The sequence below is a fragment of the Bombina bombina genome, chromosome 7 (assembly GCF_027579735.1).
Source record: "Bombina bombina isolate aBomBom1 chromosome 7, aBomBom1.pri, whole genome shotgun sequence".
Taxonomy (NCBI): Eukaryota; Metazoa; Chordata; class Amphibia; order Anura; family Bombinatoridae; genus Bombina; species Bombina bombina.
The window spans coordinates 174,729,453-174,746,545 of NC_069505.1; positions in this window are offsets into that span (position 1 = coordinate 174,729,453).

Here is a 17,093-nt window from a genome sequence, read left to right on the forward strand (position 1 = left end):
ACCTCTGGCCTCCCACATCACTAACACTAAATAAATATATTAACTCCTAAACCTAAGTCTAACCCTAACTTTAATATTATTAAAATAAATCTAAACAAAAAGTACTATTATTACCTAAATAATACCTATTTAAGACTAAATACTTACCTGTAAAACAAACCTAAGCTAGCTACAATATAACTAATAGTTGTAGCTAGCTTAGGTTTTATTTTTATTTTACAGGTAAGTTTGTATTTATTTTAACTAGGTAGACTAGTTATTAAATAGTTATTAACTATTTACTAGCTACCTAGTTAAAATAAATACAAATTTACCTGGAAAATAAAACCTTACCTGTCTTACAGTTAAACCTAACGTTACACTACAATTAAATAAATTAAATAAAAAAAAAAAATTATCTAAATTACAAAAAAAATAAACTCAAAATTACAAAAAATAATAAACACTAAATTACACAAAATAAAAAAGAAATGATCAAATATTTGAACTAATTACACCTAATCTAATAGTCCTATCAAAATAAAAAAGCCCCCCAAAATAAAAAAAAACCCCTAGCCTAAACTAAACTGCCAATGGCCCTTAAAAGGACCTTTTGCGGGGCATTGTCCCAAAGAAATCAGCTCTTTTACCTATAAAAAAAGCCTACCCATTGGATTATTAAAAACCTACCTTCTCCCTGATGGATGAGGATGGATGTCCGGTCTTCAAAAACTGTAAGTGGATCTTCGGGGGTTAGTGTTAGTTTTTTTTAAGGGTTTATTGGGTGGGTTTTATTTTTAGATTAGGGTTTGGGCACAGTAAAAGAGCTAAATGCCCTTTTAAGGGCAATGCCAATCCAAATGCCCTTTTCAGGGCAATGGGGAGCTTAGGTTTTTTAGGTAGTATTTTATTTGGGGGGTTGGTTGTGTGGGTGGTGGGTTTTACTGTTGGGGGGTGTTTGTATTTTTTTTACAGGTAAAAGAGCTGATTTCTTTGGGGCAATGCCCCGCAAAAGGCCCTTTTAAGGGCCATTGGCAGTTTAGTGTAGGCTAGGGTTTTTTTATTTTGGGGGGGCTTTTTTATTTTGATAGGGATATTAGATTAGGTGTAATTAGTTTAAATATTTGATAATTTCATTTTTATTTTTTGTAATTTAGATAAATGTATTTTTTTTATTTATTTAATTTTAGTGTAATGTTAGGTTTAACTGTAAGGCAGGTTAGGTTTTATTTCACAGGTAAGTTTTGTATTTATTTTAGCTAGGTAGTTAGTAAATAGTTAATAACCATTTAATAACTAATCTACCTAGTTAAAATAAATACAAACTTACATGTGAAATAAAAATAAAACATAAGCTAGATACAATATAACTATTGGTTATATTGTAGCTATCTTAGGTTTTATTTTACAGGTAAGTATTTCATTTTAAATAGGAATAATTTAGGTATTAATTGTAATTTTTATTTGGAATAATTTAAATTATGTTAGTTAGTGGGTGTTAGGGTTAGGGTTACGTTAGGGTTAGACTTTAGGGTTAGGTTTAGGGGTTAATAACTTTAGTATAGTGGCGGCGATTTTGGGGGCAGCAGATTAGGGGTTAATAACAGTAATGTAGGTTGCGGCAATGTTAGGGACAGCATATTAGGGGTTAATAATATTTAACTAGTGTTTGCGATGCGGGAGTACGGCGGTTTAGGGGTTAATATGTTTATTATAGTGGTGGCGATGTCCCGAGCGGCAGATTAGGGGTTAATAATTTTATTATAGTGTTTGTGATGTGGGAGGGCCTCGGTTTAGGGGTTAATATGTAGTTTATGGGTGTTAGTGTACTTTGTAACACTTTTTAGTTATGAGTTTTATGTTACGGCTTTGTAACATAAAACTTGGAGAGAGAATTATTACTGGCACTACAATAAGGTAAGGAAAAAAGAACCTTTAAAGATTAATTTAAGGTGCTGGTGCTGCCCCTAGGAAATAACAGTTATAGCAAAAAATAGAGGGAGAATAAGGGGCTTAGATAGCACTCATTCCTACCTATCGATATATCGTAAAAAGTATAAACTTTAATTGTAAATTAGTTAAAATAAAGAGCGTACTCTGTGTACCACACAAAACACCCGTACCCCATAAAATACCGCCAGTCACTCCCCTGTTTCCTGGCTGATATCTGGAAGCGTCGGCTTCAGGTGACAGGAGTGACTGCACGGCAATGATAAATTAAGAACAATAAAGGAGTGACTGGCAATAAGTCCCTAATTCTCCTTCTATTTTTTGCTATATTTGTAACATAAAAGCCATAACTACTGACTTTCAGTTTACAGTATGGATCTTGTGGTTATGGGCTGTACCGCTCACTTTTTGGACGGACAGGCAAACTCATAATACCGGCGCTATGGAAGTCCCATTGAAAACAGACTTTTTGAAAGCTGTTGTAGTTACGTTGCGTGACGGCCAAAAAAGTGTGCGGTACAGCTATACCTGCAAGACTCGTAATACCAGCGGTAGTGAAAAAGCAGCGTTATGAAGCTTTTTCATTCATAACGCAAAACTCGTAATCTAGCCATTAATCTTCAATTACACCCTGTTCCAAATTATTATGCAAATTCTTTTTCAGTGTCACAAAGATTAAATATTTTTTTTTTCAGTTTAACTCATGGATGGCATTGTGTCTCAGGGCTCTTTTGATCACTGAAAACAATCTCGGACACCTGTGATAATTAGATTGCCAGGTGAGCCCAATTAAAGGAAAAACTACTAAAGGAGGGTGTTCCACATTATTAAGCAGAGTACCATTTTCAAGCAATATGGGGAAGAAAAAGGATCTCTCTGCTGCCGAAAAGAGTGAAATAGTTCAATGCCTTGGACGAGGTATGAAAACATTAGATATTTCACGAAAACTTAAGCGTGATTATCGCACTATTAAGAGATTTGTGGCTGATTCAGAGCAGACGGGTTCGTGCAGATAAAGGCACATTGAGGAAGATTTCTGCCAGATCCATGCATCGGATCAAGAGAGCAGCTGCTAAAATACCATTACATAGCAGCAAACAGATATTTGAAGCTGCTGGTGCCTCTGGAGTCCCATGAACATCAAGGTGTAGAGTCCTCCAGAGTCTTGCAACTGTGCATAAACCTTCCATTCGACCACCACTAACCAATGCTCACAAGCAGAAACGGCTGCATTGGGCAGAAAAATACATGAAGACTAATTTTCAAACAGTCCTGTTGACTGATGAGTACAGTGCAACCCTGGATGGTCCAGATGGATGGAGTAGTGGATGTTTGGTGGAGGGCCACCCTGTTCCAACAAGGCTGCAACGTCAGCAAGGCGGTGGTGGAGTCATGTTTTGGGCTGGAATCATGGGAAGAGAGCCGGTCGGCCCCTTTAGGGTCCCCGAAGGTGTAAAGATGACCTCTGCAAAGTATATGGAGTTCCTAACTGACCACTTCCTTCCCTGGTACAGAAGGAAAAACTATGCTTCCGTAATAAAATCATCTTCATGCATGACAATGCACCATCTCATGCTGCATTGAAAACCTCTGCATCAATGGCTGCTATGGGGATACAAGGAGAGAAAGTCATGGTGTGGCCTCCATCCTCCCCTGACCTCAATCCTATTGAGAACCTTTGGAGCATCCTCAAGCAAAAGATCTATGAGGGTGGGAGGCAGTTTACATCCAAACAGCAGCTCTGGGAGGCTATTCTGACATCTTGCAAACAAATTCAAGCAGAAACTGTCCAAAAACTCACAAGTTCAATGGATGCAAGACTTGTGAAGCTGCTATCAAATTAGGGGTCCTTTGTTAAAATGTAACGTGACCTGTTAAAATGTTTAAAAAGTTAAAATGTTGTTCAAAGTTTGATTGAAATAGCTTTTGATTTCAGTAAATATGCTGCAAACACAACAAATGACAATTTTCAGTTCTTTACAACCTATAAAGTGTTTTGAAACTTATTGTGCGTAATAATTTGGAACAGTGCATTGTAGCTTTTTTATTTTGAAAAAAAATACTGTTATCATTAGGAGGTTTGTTCAATAAAATTTGAATTGTACTCTTAATAGTTGATAACATGAGAATTATGCTGACTGTTGTTTACATCAATTATTTAGGTAAATGAGAAAGATATCATTGGCATAATAATTTGGAACAGGGTGTAAATAGTCTGTTACCCTGGATATGGACTCAATATTATTTATAAATTAAACTTAACTCAAAATTTTATTAAATATCAAGTATCACAATAAAATTATATATATAGAACAATTTATACTTAGCCAGTAGCATCAATCAAATGCACAATATGGATTACTTATTTAACAACAGTTGGTTACCAAATATAAAACAGATCACTATATTCCGCCCCACTGCTACTGTCAGGGGATTAGGCTTTCAGTCACCTCCCTTTTGCATCTCGAATGGTACCAGGCAGGGGTGCCCACTCTCCCCCTTGTAGTTTGCCTTAGCGGTTGAACCTCTGGCTGCAAGAATTCGAGCAGACGCATCATTGCCGGGTATAAGGTTGTCAGGCACTATGCAGAAAATTGCACTGTTTGCGGATGACATTACTATATTCACAGCTGTCCCCGTTAGAGCCATACCTAGACTTTTGGATATCCTAGAGGAATTTGGCAACCTCTCCTTCTACAAACTCAATGTGCTCAAGACTGAAATATATTGGTGGGGTTACCCACAAGACTACATCCTTAAACTGAAGGATCAATTTAAATTTAAGTGGACAAATGAGCAGGTTACTCACTTGGGCGTGAGGATATCCAATAGTGTATCACAAATGGTAAAAGATAACTATCTCCCCCTACCAGCAGAACTGGAAAATCTAAAAAATACATGTGACCACAAGTCTTTCTCCTGGATGGGACCAATATCTTCTCTTAAAATGTCCTTTCTCCCCAAACTCACCTACCTTTTCCATTGTCTTCCGATCAGAGTTCCATGCACCTCCTGTCACAATTCCAGAGTGAGATAACAAAATTTATCTGACAGGGTAAGACTCCCTGAATTGCCCATAAAACCTTACAGCTCCCCATTCATCTGGGAGGACTAGCCTCTCCCTCAGTTGCAAAATATTACGAAGGTGCTATGCTCACACATATTTCCCAATGGGGAGTACTCCAATCTTGAACAGGCCTCTTTACCCTCTAACGTCCTTCTTAGGGATGCAATTTGGACCCCGCCACACAGTCGCAGAACTCTGAGCATCCGCAATCTGATTATTCTAGAATGCTTGTCTGTTTGGGACAAGGTTCGACATCACCAACTAATTGCCCCCCACCCCTCCCCCATCACCTCAGTAGCAGGTCTGTTCACAGGACTGGCAGAAACTCACCCTAATGTTTGGGCTCGGTTGGAGGTTAGGCAAGTTTCGGATTTTTGGTCCTTTTCACAGCCAGACGGGTTTATAGATTTAGCGCATTTGGAACTGCACACAGACATTCCTCCAATCCTCTTCTTCGAAGTACTCAGGGTTAAAAGCTTCCTGAAAAGTTGGGGTTTTGTCCCCTCTTCCTCCCGTTCTCTCACCCCTTGGGAGTCCATCTGGCTCGGGGGGCGCAGGCTTGTTAAACCACTAACGATCCACTATAATTTACTAGAGGGACTATTACCGCCTGAACTGGCTCCACATCTGACTACGTGGGACACTCTTCTACACACCCACACTCCCACTGACTCCTGGCAAAAGGCCATTTTACTGGCAAAAAAAACCTACAATGCGTAACAATGTTAGAAACTTATTATAAAGTTATCTCTCATTGGTACCTTGTCCCCACCCGATTGTCTAAAATGTACCCAGGAACTTCGCCCCTCTGCTGGAGGGGCTGTGGCCTTCAGGGTAATAAGCTGCATATTTGGTGGGAGTGCCCCAAAATTAAACCCCTTTGGGAGATAGGAATTTGTACCCTTACTGACTTTGGAATTAGGTTACCTGGTGGCCTGTCCTCTGCCCTCCTCCATTTGGGTTTCCATAATTTGCCCAAACACCAAAGCTTACTTAGAGTGTATTTAATGTCCTCTATCAAAACCAATATAGCTAGGGCTTGGAAAAGGGAACTCCCCCCCAGTTGGGAAGAGATTGTAAAAACAGTGGCTTTTCTGTATAGCATGGAAAAGGCCATATATCTTGACCTAAACAAATCTGATTTGTTTGAAATGACATGGGCTGACTGGAAAGATAAGTTTGACGCCTTATGGTGTCCATCTCCCACGACACAGGACACCCTATCCACTACCCAATAAGCTGCCCACCCACCCTGCCTCACGGACTGCACTACCAGACATCACAGTGGAGATTCGCCTCTCCCCCTCCCCTCTATTCCCCCAACTGTGTACCTCTCCCCCCCTCCCCCTCCTTTCCCTACGCCGCACCGTCTATACACAACCTGAAGTGCTGTACTGAGCGATTACTGGTTCTCTCATCACTAATTAGTATGCCCATTACAATTGATCTCACACGTGTGGAGAACAATTTGATTTGATTTTCATTGTACAAAGTATATTTCCTGTAGGACCATTGGGTCCGACACTCTATTGAGTTTGTATCTGCGAAGGGGTCCCCCCCTCTCTTTTGCGCTCTCTCCCCCCTCTCTTTTGCGCTCTCTCTCTCCCCCCCCCCCTCCCTCTCTCTCTCCCCCCCTCTCTCTCTCTCTCTCTCTCTCTCCCCCCCTCTCTCTCTCTCTCTCTCTCTCCCCCCTCTCTCTCTCTCTCTCCCCCCCTCTCTCTCTCTCTCTCCCCCCCTCTCTCTCTCTCTCCCCCCCTCTCTCTCTCTCTCCCCCTCTCTCTCTCTCTCCCCCTCTCTCTCTCTCTCTCTCTCTCTCCCCCTCTCTCTCTCCCCTCTCTCTCTCTCTCCCCTCTCTCTATCTCTCCCCTCTCTCTATCTCTCCCCTCTCTCTATATCTCCCCCTCTCTATCCCTCTCCCCTCTCTATCCCTCTCCCCTCTCTATCGCGCGACAGTGCCTGGCCAGGCCCCCTTCATGCCCGGCCATGCCCCTTCACGGTCTTTCACGCCCGGCCAAGCCCCATTCATGCCGGCCATGCCCTCGCTTACACTTGGTTATGCCCACTTCTGCCGCAGATCAGCCTAAATAGAAGGGGTGACAGGGGGCACCCCTGTCTTGTCCCCCTCGCAAGAATAATTTTTGGGGAGAGAAGCCCATTAACACGAAAATACGAGATTGGATTCAAATAAATTTTGCGAATGAACTGAAAGGCCAGGTGTGTTTGTCCTCATGCTGTCTCTACTGCGCATGGCAGCTTCGGACAAACACACTTGGCCTTTTATATTATAGGATTCCCCAGTTTTGCATAACCAACACTGTTATAGAAATAAATTCACGTGCAAGAGCTCAATGATATCTATATGAAACACATGAACTAATGCCATCTAGTGGTAAAAATGCATTCAGATTAGAGGCAGTCTTCAAGGTCTAATAAATTAGCATATGAACCTCCTAGGTTTAGCTTTCAACTAAGAATACCAAGAGAACAAACCAAAATTGTTGATACAAGTAAATTGGAAAGTTGTTTAAAATTACATTCCCTATTTAAATCATGAAAGTTTTTTTTGGACTTGACTGTCCCTTTAAGAATCATATTTCTATTTGGTGGTTAAGGGATATAATAATATTTTCATTATACTCTATTAATAATTTGATTTTAATAGTATCATATAATTTCATATTCTGATATATTTTGTTGCACTTTCTAGTTATATTTATATCATACACATACATGTAAGTAAAAATGTAATTCTGAGGGAACTAATTATATAGATATATTTATATTTGATTTTTTTTCCATTTTCAGTGCACATTTCTTAATAATTTTTTAGTGCATAAAAAAATAACTGATATTATTAGATTACAATTATTAGGTATGTACCAGTCAATTCAGAACCTCTTTTTTTTCCTTATATATTTATATCCAACAATGTGTACAGTCAAAATAAATTCCACCTTTTTATACCACACAGGGTCAGGTATACCATAATATACTACAAAAGGGAAAGTTCAAGGCAACACAATTCATTTTTTCTTACCAGAACACTAATACCCTTATAGGACGTGTTTGTACACAAAGTTGGGGTTTTTAGATTTTAGTTACACAAAACACATATAAACAATCATTAACTAAACAAAAACACAATGTAGCAATAACCAAAAAAAAAAAAAAAAGACCCAAACCAAGAAGAGGGGAAAGGAGAGGGAGATAAACATTTTTATTAGACCTCTCTATAATTGGTTATCCAGGAGTGTGGAAAAAGGTCAAGGGCTACTAGATCCATAAAAGAGTCAGAAGACAAGAAGGGGGCCAATATACATTTTTGAACCGACAGAGAGTAAGATTTAATAATTGGTAACCATCCTGCTAGAATTTTTTTTATACTTTTCAGAGGTAGATTGTAAATGGAATGATTCATATATAATTTGGTATTGGATCTCTTTCAAAAATCTGTGTTAATCCGGGGGCAGAATTCGACTTCCAATTTTTAACTATTCGAGACCTAACAACTAAAATAATAGTGTTCAAAATATTTACTTGAAAGCCCCTACTGTTTGAGCCATCTAACCAAATTATCTCCTCAAGTGATAGTGAGATAGCTACCTTATAGTGTGTATTAAACCAATATTCTACCTTGCGCCATAGTTGGAGAATTTTAGGGCAATACCAAAACATATGGAGAACATCAGCTTTAGATAGCTTGCAACGGGGACAAGCCCAGCTTATGGTAGGGTATAGTTTAAATAGTTTTGCTGGGGATAAATAGTAATTGTTAATAAGTTTTAAATGTGATTCTCTCCAACTTATTGAAATTACACATTTCTTCATAGACATGAAACTTTGTTTGATTTTCTCAGAATCTATTAAGGGAAAGGTAGTGGCCCAACTAAGGTTCAGTTTATCAAGGAAGCTTAAGCTTTGTTTAGAGAGCATAATATCATACATAAGAGAGATAGAGGAGTTACCAGTCAAAACATTTTGAATACATAAATTAATATCTGACCAAGCACTCCAGCCAAGTCCCAATTTTGGGTGTTGATGTAATGCCGCACTTGAAGATAAGCAAAAAAGTTGGATCTAGGTAGGTGGAAATATTGTAATAGGGACTCAAAAGATAACAACTGTCCATTTTGTGGAAAAATTTGACAAATATATTTAAGGCCTTTTTCAGCCCATTCTCTATACACCCTTTGATCATTACCTGGAGAAAACTGTGGATTACCAATAATCTGCAAAAATTCAGAGAATGTAAAATCCACTTCTAACATTGTACACCATTTCTGCCATAATGCCACAACATTTTTAATCGAGATTAGATTAAGTAAATTAACTGGTAGTTTTTGATGTGGACAATGCAATATTGCTTTCAACATATATGGGGAAACAATATGCGTTTCCATCTCAAAAGAGTTTGTATTCTGCGATCCAATCTAATGCTATTTTAATCAAAGAAGCCCAATTATATAATTTAAAGTTAGGAAGAGCAAGGCTAGCTGCCTCAAATTTTTGGATTAGTCTATCTAAGGAAATACGAGATTTCTTATTGTTCCAAATAAATTTTGAGAAACAAGAATAAAGTTTTCGTAAATCCTTATTAAGAATAAACAACGGAATATTCTGAAGAGGATAAAGTAAACGCGGGAAAATAATTGTTTTAATTAGATTAATACAGGCCGAGATAGCCGAAACGGGGTCCACAATTCCAAATCAGTTTTAATTTTCTGGAAGAGAGGCAAAAAATTAAGCCTATACCAATTATTCGGGTTTTTATGTAATACTATGCCTAAATAAGTGATTGCTTCAACAACCATGAATGGGTGCTCTTGAAAACTAGTCCTTAGTTTATTAACCCACATAAGATCACTTTTGTTGAAGTTAATTTTGTATCCAGAGAAGGAACTAAACCCTTTCAAGACATTGCAATGCTGTAGGTATTGAGTAACATGAATTATTTAAAAAAAGTAGTAAGTCATCAGCATACAGAAGAATCTTTAAAGAATGTAGACCCATGTTAATTCCTTTTAACATATTTCTCAGTCGGACGGCCAAGGGTTCCAGGGCGAGATTAAATAGAAGGGGTGACAGGGGGCACCCCTGTCTTGTCCCCCTCGCAAGAAAAATGTTTGGGGAGAGAAGCCCATTAACACGGAAATACGTGATTGGATTCAAATAAATTTTGCGAATGAACTGAATAAATTGATTCTTAAAACCAAAGTTCTCTAAAACTTTGAACAAGTGGCTCCATGAAATAGCATCAAATGCCTTTTCGGCATCCAGGGACAGGATAGCAAGATCATGTAATGGATTCTCTTTGTTCCCTTGATTTAAATTCCAAGAGCAGTCCAGAAAGGTTACTATTTTACAAATATTTTTCGAGGAGGTCCTAGACTTCATAAAACCGGACTGATCCGGATGAATAAGATTACCCAATGAAGAGGAGAGCCTAGCCGCTAGAATGGCCATTAGGATTTTATAATCTGTATTGAGGACAGATATAGGCCTATACGAGGCCGGATCTTCCACGTTCTTACCTTTCTTGAGAATCAGGGAAATATTTGCAGCAGAAAAATTAGGGGATATCGGGCTACAAATAGTAAAATAATTATTAAACAATTTTTCAAGTATTGGAGTAATTTCTATGGCCAAAATTTTGAAAAATTCTGCTGGAAAACAATCCGGTCCTGCAGCTTTATTTACCTGAATCTTATCTATCATTTTACCAATTTCCTCAGCCGAAATCGGGGCAATTAAGTAAACTTAACTAATTTTCTTGAATTTGAGGATGCTTTATTTTGGACCAGAATCTATCTTGGTTATACATATTTATATCCTGGTTAGAGTATAACTTTTAATAGTAGGAAAAAAAATACCTTATTAATATCTCTCGTGTCCATGTAGCGAGTGCCATTTTCTTTAATGACAGGAATATAATATTTTTCTGATATTAATTAATTTAGATAAATGTTTGGCCGAGCAGCCGTGAAAACCTCTAAAAAGTACATTTATTTTAGCTTCTTCATCTTGGGATCTCTGCTCTAGATATAAATCTCTCTCTCTTCTAGAATCAACATATTTAATCCAATTCGCTGGAGACCGCTCCTCGCAGAGTCTTCTGTAGGAATTTCTCACTTGGTTAGACAATTGAATTTCCTGTATCCTACTCTTCTTTTTCCTATTTATTAAATAAGCCTTAATTTCTCCTCTTAGGACTGCCTTAGCAGCTTCCCAGAAGATTTCTATTCTCTTGAAATACGCAATATTGTTTGTACAGTAGTCCTTCCACTTCTGCTTAAGCCAACTAGCGAATCTAGGATTATTCAAGAGGTAGCACGGGAAAAATAAAGATTGCGTTTTTTTCTATAGAATTAATTAAAGACAGAAGAGTAAGAGATATTATTGCATGGTCAGACACCAATATATCATTAATTCCTGCCTCCATCTGCACAATCGAGAGGGATTCCGAAATTAAAAAGAGGTCAATTCTAGAAAAGGTTCTGTGGGCTCTGGATTCACATGTATATACTAATGAATCAGGATTTTTAGTTCTCCAGATATCTAGTAGTTTAAGCTTCAAGCAGAACGACTTAAAAAACTTAGCTATTTTTTTATATTCAATACCTTTTTTATTACTAAAACTGTCTAACTCGGGTACTAAGGTCATATTAAAATCCCCAGAGATAATAAGATTCTCCCCTATAAAGGGGAAAACCTTTAATATCATCCCTTCCCAAAAATCTCTATTGTATTTATTTGGGCCGTATACATAGCAGAGTATAAATTTGACCTGTTTAATTTGAATTTGAAGTATAATATATCTCGCCTCTGGGTCCTTATCTATATGTAAAATTTTATAATCTAATTCCTTATTTAAAAGAAACGCCACTCCACACTTCCTATTTAGGCTTGGCGTAGCTATAACTTCTCCCACCCATTTAACTTTTAATTTTTCTACTTCTATATCATTGAGATGCGTTTCCTGAATAAAAACAATATCAGGTCTGCTTTTAGCGAGAGTTTTAATTATACGTTTTCTTTTCATGGGAGAAGTTATTCCCCCTACATTCCACGATAAAAAGTTTAACACAGCCATTTACACCAAAGCAAAAAAAAGAAAAATAGCTATATCTTGAGCATAGAAAAGCTCTCTACCTCATCCTCTTTTTTCACAGATTTTTCCCCCTTGGCCTCCTCTTCCCCTCCTTCCCCCCTTCCCAAGATGGGGGGGGGGGAAATAAAAAATCGATACAAGTAAAAAAAAAAAAAGAAAAAAAAAAAGACAAGAGAAAACCAAAAAAAATCCCTGAGACATATTTTGTCAAGTTGTCATAAGGCGGTTAACTAACTTATACTGTTATCTAGAGGCAATAAACTCTTTAATTTCAGCTTCATCCTTAAATAGAAATTTAGTTCCCTCATTCTCCACTATGACCTTAGCCAAGTAGATCATACGAGCATTGAACCCTTAATGTATTAACTGGGTGCAGAATGGGGCCATTAGCTTTCTCTTGGAAGACGACTCAAAAGAGAAGTCTTGAAAGAGCAAAACCTTATTATTTCCAAACATAATGGGACCATTTTTTTAAAGTATTTCAATAATTCTATTTTATATTGAAATTTTATTACCTTGAATATACACATTCTACTCCTAGCTGCATTCTCAGTATACATTTTCTTTGGCCCAATTCTATGTGCTCTCTCTCTATTGTTAAGGGTATATGTGTTGCCGGTATTCCTAGGGCTTGTGGTAAAACTATAGAGATAAATCTCATTATGTAATAATTCTCACTGCTATTCTCAATGAGTGAGAATGTAGAGGTAAGGGTTTTGGAGCACAACTGCAAGATGCCAAAAGGGAGTTGAGATGTATGATAAAGAGTAGAATGTATCAGCTCCTTGCATATAACACAACTGAGCACGTGCAATAATCAGAAAGGAAGTGACTTTAGTCTTGTGGTAAACCTCAAGGTAAATAGAGGTGCATAAGCTGGACTCAAATAAATAAGTTCACAGACAAATAACTGTAATTCCAATTGGAACAATTGTGTAGCTTACTTGTAAAATTGAAGTTAGCACTGGGACTGTTATCAGATCTTTAAGGGAACATCAGCAGATGTAACAACCAGTTGCTAAATGGTAAATTAAAGTTAGTATAAGGAACTCCAAGAGAAAATTAAATAAAGTAATCAGTCTTACTTTGAATCCGGATACACCTAAGGCTCAGATCTTTGGTAAGCGTTAAGCAGTAGATACTCCTAGAAGCAACCGATGCAGAGTGGCTTATGCTGCAGCCTCCATGCTGCAAGACAACTCCAGCTGTAATGTGGAAAGGCACTGAGCGAGTCTGCTGAATCACGCTGACGCTTGTGGTGTTCCGGTGAGTCACTGATAGTGAGACGGATCCGGTGTAGCGCTGCGCAGCGTGAAGGGTCGGAGCTTGTTATGCTCAAGTCTGCAGAGTGGCGGAATTGCGGGGAGGAGAAATAGGAGCAAACAGCGGCTTGAAATGAAAACAGGTAGTTGTAACCAGCCACAGTTAGGATCGCAACCCCACTATTGTTTAGGCAGTCCGGTACTGGAGATAGAAATGAGATTAGGTTTGTGGAATAGTCGTATTAGAATTTATCCTTGTAATCCAAGTAGGAAAAAGCTCAGAGAGCAGTAGCTTGCATACTACAAACAGAATACTAAGCGCCGAGCGCTGTGAGGCCAGGTGTTATATTGGTAGATAGGTTAAGGTAACTGAAAGCTGCTGGGTCCTAAAAGGTACAGACTCTGACACATTAGATCTTCAAATTCTAATGTTTCCGGTAAACCTACTATCCTGATGTTATTGCGCCTGGAGCGATCTTCCAAATCCTCCAGGCGCAATTGCATCTTTTGGATTGCAGAATCTTGTTTTCGGATAGTACCCTCATGAGTGTTCACAAGATCTTCTAAGTCTGAAATCCTATTTTCCACCTCACTGATTCTGGTGGAGAATTGCCTAACCTCTGTAGAAAGAACCACTAATTCAGTGGCCATACCAGATAATTCTTTCTTGATCAATTCAAATTGCGGTGTAAAAACTGCCGTTAATTGTGCTATCAGTAACTGTGTATCAATGGACGGGGGGGATATATCACTTGCAGTAGTGTCAAGACTAATATTAGACTTAGTCTTCTTGTTTTTGGCTTTAACAGGCATTATGGGTGAATTCCTCTTCACCTGAGTGACAAATTTTTCCATTAAATATGTGCATATGACTCAACAAGTCTACAAATAATGTGAGTAGTGAAAACTGTAAACCAAACCGTGACAAAATCTCTTAAAGTAGTGTGAACAAAAGGAATAAAGGAAAACCTAGTTTTTAACCCATATTCCTGTCTCTTCTTTACTTTCCCTTTTTTTTTTCCTTTCTTTCTCTTTTTTTTTCCTCCTCCCCTTTATTTTCCCCCCTTTTTTTCTTTTTTATACCTTACTTCTTTTTTTTCCCCTTTCTCCTAAATAGTGAATATATAAAGTGAAAAAGGCCTGTCAAAGCACTTTCATTCCACTCTGCCTCCTCCTTTTAGTACAAAAAATATTTGACTATCTAAGTTATAGATTTCAAAACCATCTCTCCTAGCATAAAGGGACCCCCCCCCCCCACTCTAACTCACATCATACAGCAGGTATAATCAATAAGAAAATCAATATATATCAAAACAATAATACATGTGACAGATAACAATGGTATATATGATACTTAAGTAAGAATAGTATCAATGACGAAAAAAACTTCCTTGGGTAGCAATTTGTAGTAGAGCAACCTCTACCAAGCATAGGATATTACTAGCAAACTACCCAAAGTCTTTAGGCAAACCAATAAGGTTCTTAATTTTGAAGCAGCACAAACTTCATTGTGGCTTTCAATATTCCAGCTTTTTTAGGAGCTACCTTTGGCACTTGAAAAGATGGTAATTCCAAAGAATAAACAGGCAAAAATAACAGATTGAAAACAGATTTGCCACCAGCACTTTTGGCTAACCATAGGTAGTCACCAGTAGAATAATTAGGTATCTGAAAAATGACTCAGCTACAAGGAGATACCGCAGTCATTAATGTGTTCAACCACAGGAAAACATATAGAGCAATAAGTGACAGATTATTCAACCCAGCAAGGGGAAGAGAATGACAAAACTATACTTGTGACCAGGAATGCTCTGTGTGGGTATAGCTGCAAACGGAACCAGTAACCGGGTTAACGCAGAGCAGGTATCTCCACCATCCAGCCTAGTCATGACAGCCTGATCTTTGCCCTGACGAGGTCGGTCCACTCAACACGTATCCCTCCACGAAGAGTCGTTCCAGCCTCAGCCACGGGAGCGGTGTTGTCAGGATTCCATTTCATGTTTTACTTCTCTCACTTCTCATCACATGGTTCTCTCACTTTCATGTTACTTAAGGCTCCACCTGTCAGCAAACAGGTGCTTACTTATTTTCATTAGCAGGAGTAACAGCTTACAAGCAGTCTCTGAGCTGCATTGTTTTTCTCAAACCAACTGCTTTCACAAAGGACTGTTTGCTTGGATTACTCTGGACTATTTTCTACAAGGATTATATCCCCTGAAATATCCTGTTTGCATCCTTGGACTTACAGCTAAGTTACCTCTTAATTTTATTCCATGCATACTATTAGAGAACTTAACTGCTGAATTGTTATTGTACACTTACAGCATCACTCTTAATTTATCTGGAGCTGACAGGCGCTGCAGTTTTCTAAATTACTCTGCACACTATTTCATACTGGGGAATCACTGTCTCCTTTCTCACTTCATAATATATATGCTGCTTTAAGAACAAGACTTTGAGCTCTAAGATTACAAGCTTGAACTGAAGAGGATTTAACTATTTCAAAATAAAAACTGTTACTTGGTTTTGCAACTGCAAGTCTGGGCATGTTGCCAAATTCCTCTCTTACTCTGCAGCAGCTCTCAGCTGAACAGTACCAGGATTCGTAGAGACAGGTAAGGCGCAGGAAATCGGATCACACCTCCAATGTTAAGCCTCTGTGTCTGCTCCTCAGACGAGCAATATGCCCTTTCGCCAAATGTAAAGACTTCCAGCTGACAGCCGATACTTGCTGCTTTGTGCACCACGACACAACACGACCCTTAGTCAGTACAAGGGTAGGTGGTGAAAAGCTGGGGTAGATAATTCACCGGCGTTTGATTACCACGCCGACATGGAGCATGCTGTAACAGAGCTCCACCCCTAACGGAAGTCTTATTCCTCCAGAGCATGCAGTTTTCCAATTCAGAACCTCTTATACATTATATATCTGAATAAACATGTCATTTATTCTGAACGTAGTTTGTCAAGCATTTTAAGTTCACCAATACAGTTATTTATTTAATTCACTTCAGTTGTAACATGTGTCAGGAATGATATATATCATGTAGAATTTATATATATATATATATATATATATATATACTGTGTGTATATATATATATATATATATATATATATATATACATACATACATACACACACATTTATACAGTATTGAGTATATTAACTATATGAAAATTACATAGACAAATTAAACTTTAAAATGTAATTCTTATATGGAGTTTATCTCATACAAGATTAAGGATACTTCCTTTGCTATATTCAACACAGATGAAAAGTCTGGGTGTTTGTATATTGAACCCAGCGTGTATTTAATTAACTCTGAAGTGAGAGATGGTTTAATTTCCTTGTCATCCTGAGTATAAGGTAGAATTTTGTCTCCTGTCACCACAGGGGGCAGTTATCTAATAGGAAGTTTATCTAATTTGGAGATATCGAATCTCACTAAGCAATGAAGTAAAGAATATTTTGAAGTTTATACCTTATATTTGGACAAAGGTCTGCTTTGTACTTTGAGACATTCTAGCTTGTCAGAATAGTAGGAGGTCTAGTCTGTTCAGGTTCATTGATAGAGAGACCTGTTTGTACATTAGTCAAAGCATTTTGTGTCAAGTAGCATTATATATAAATGAAATATTAACATATATAATGTATGTATGTATATATATATATATATATATATATATACAGTTGTATGCAAAAGTTTAGGCACCACTGACACTTT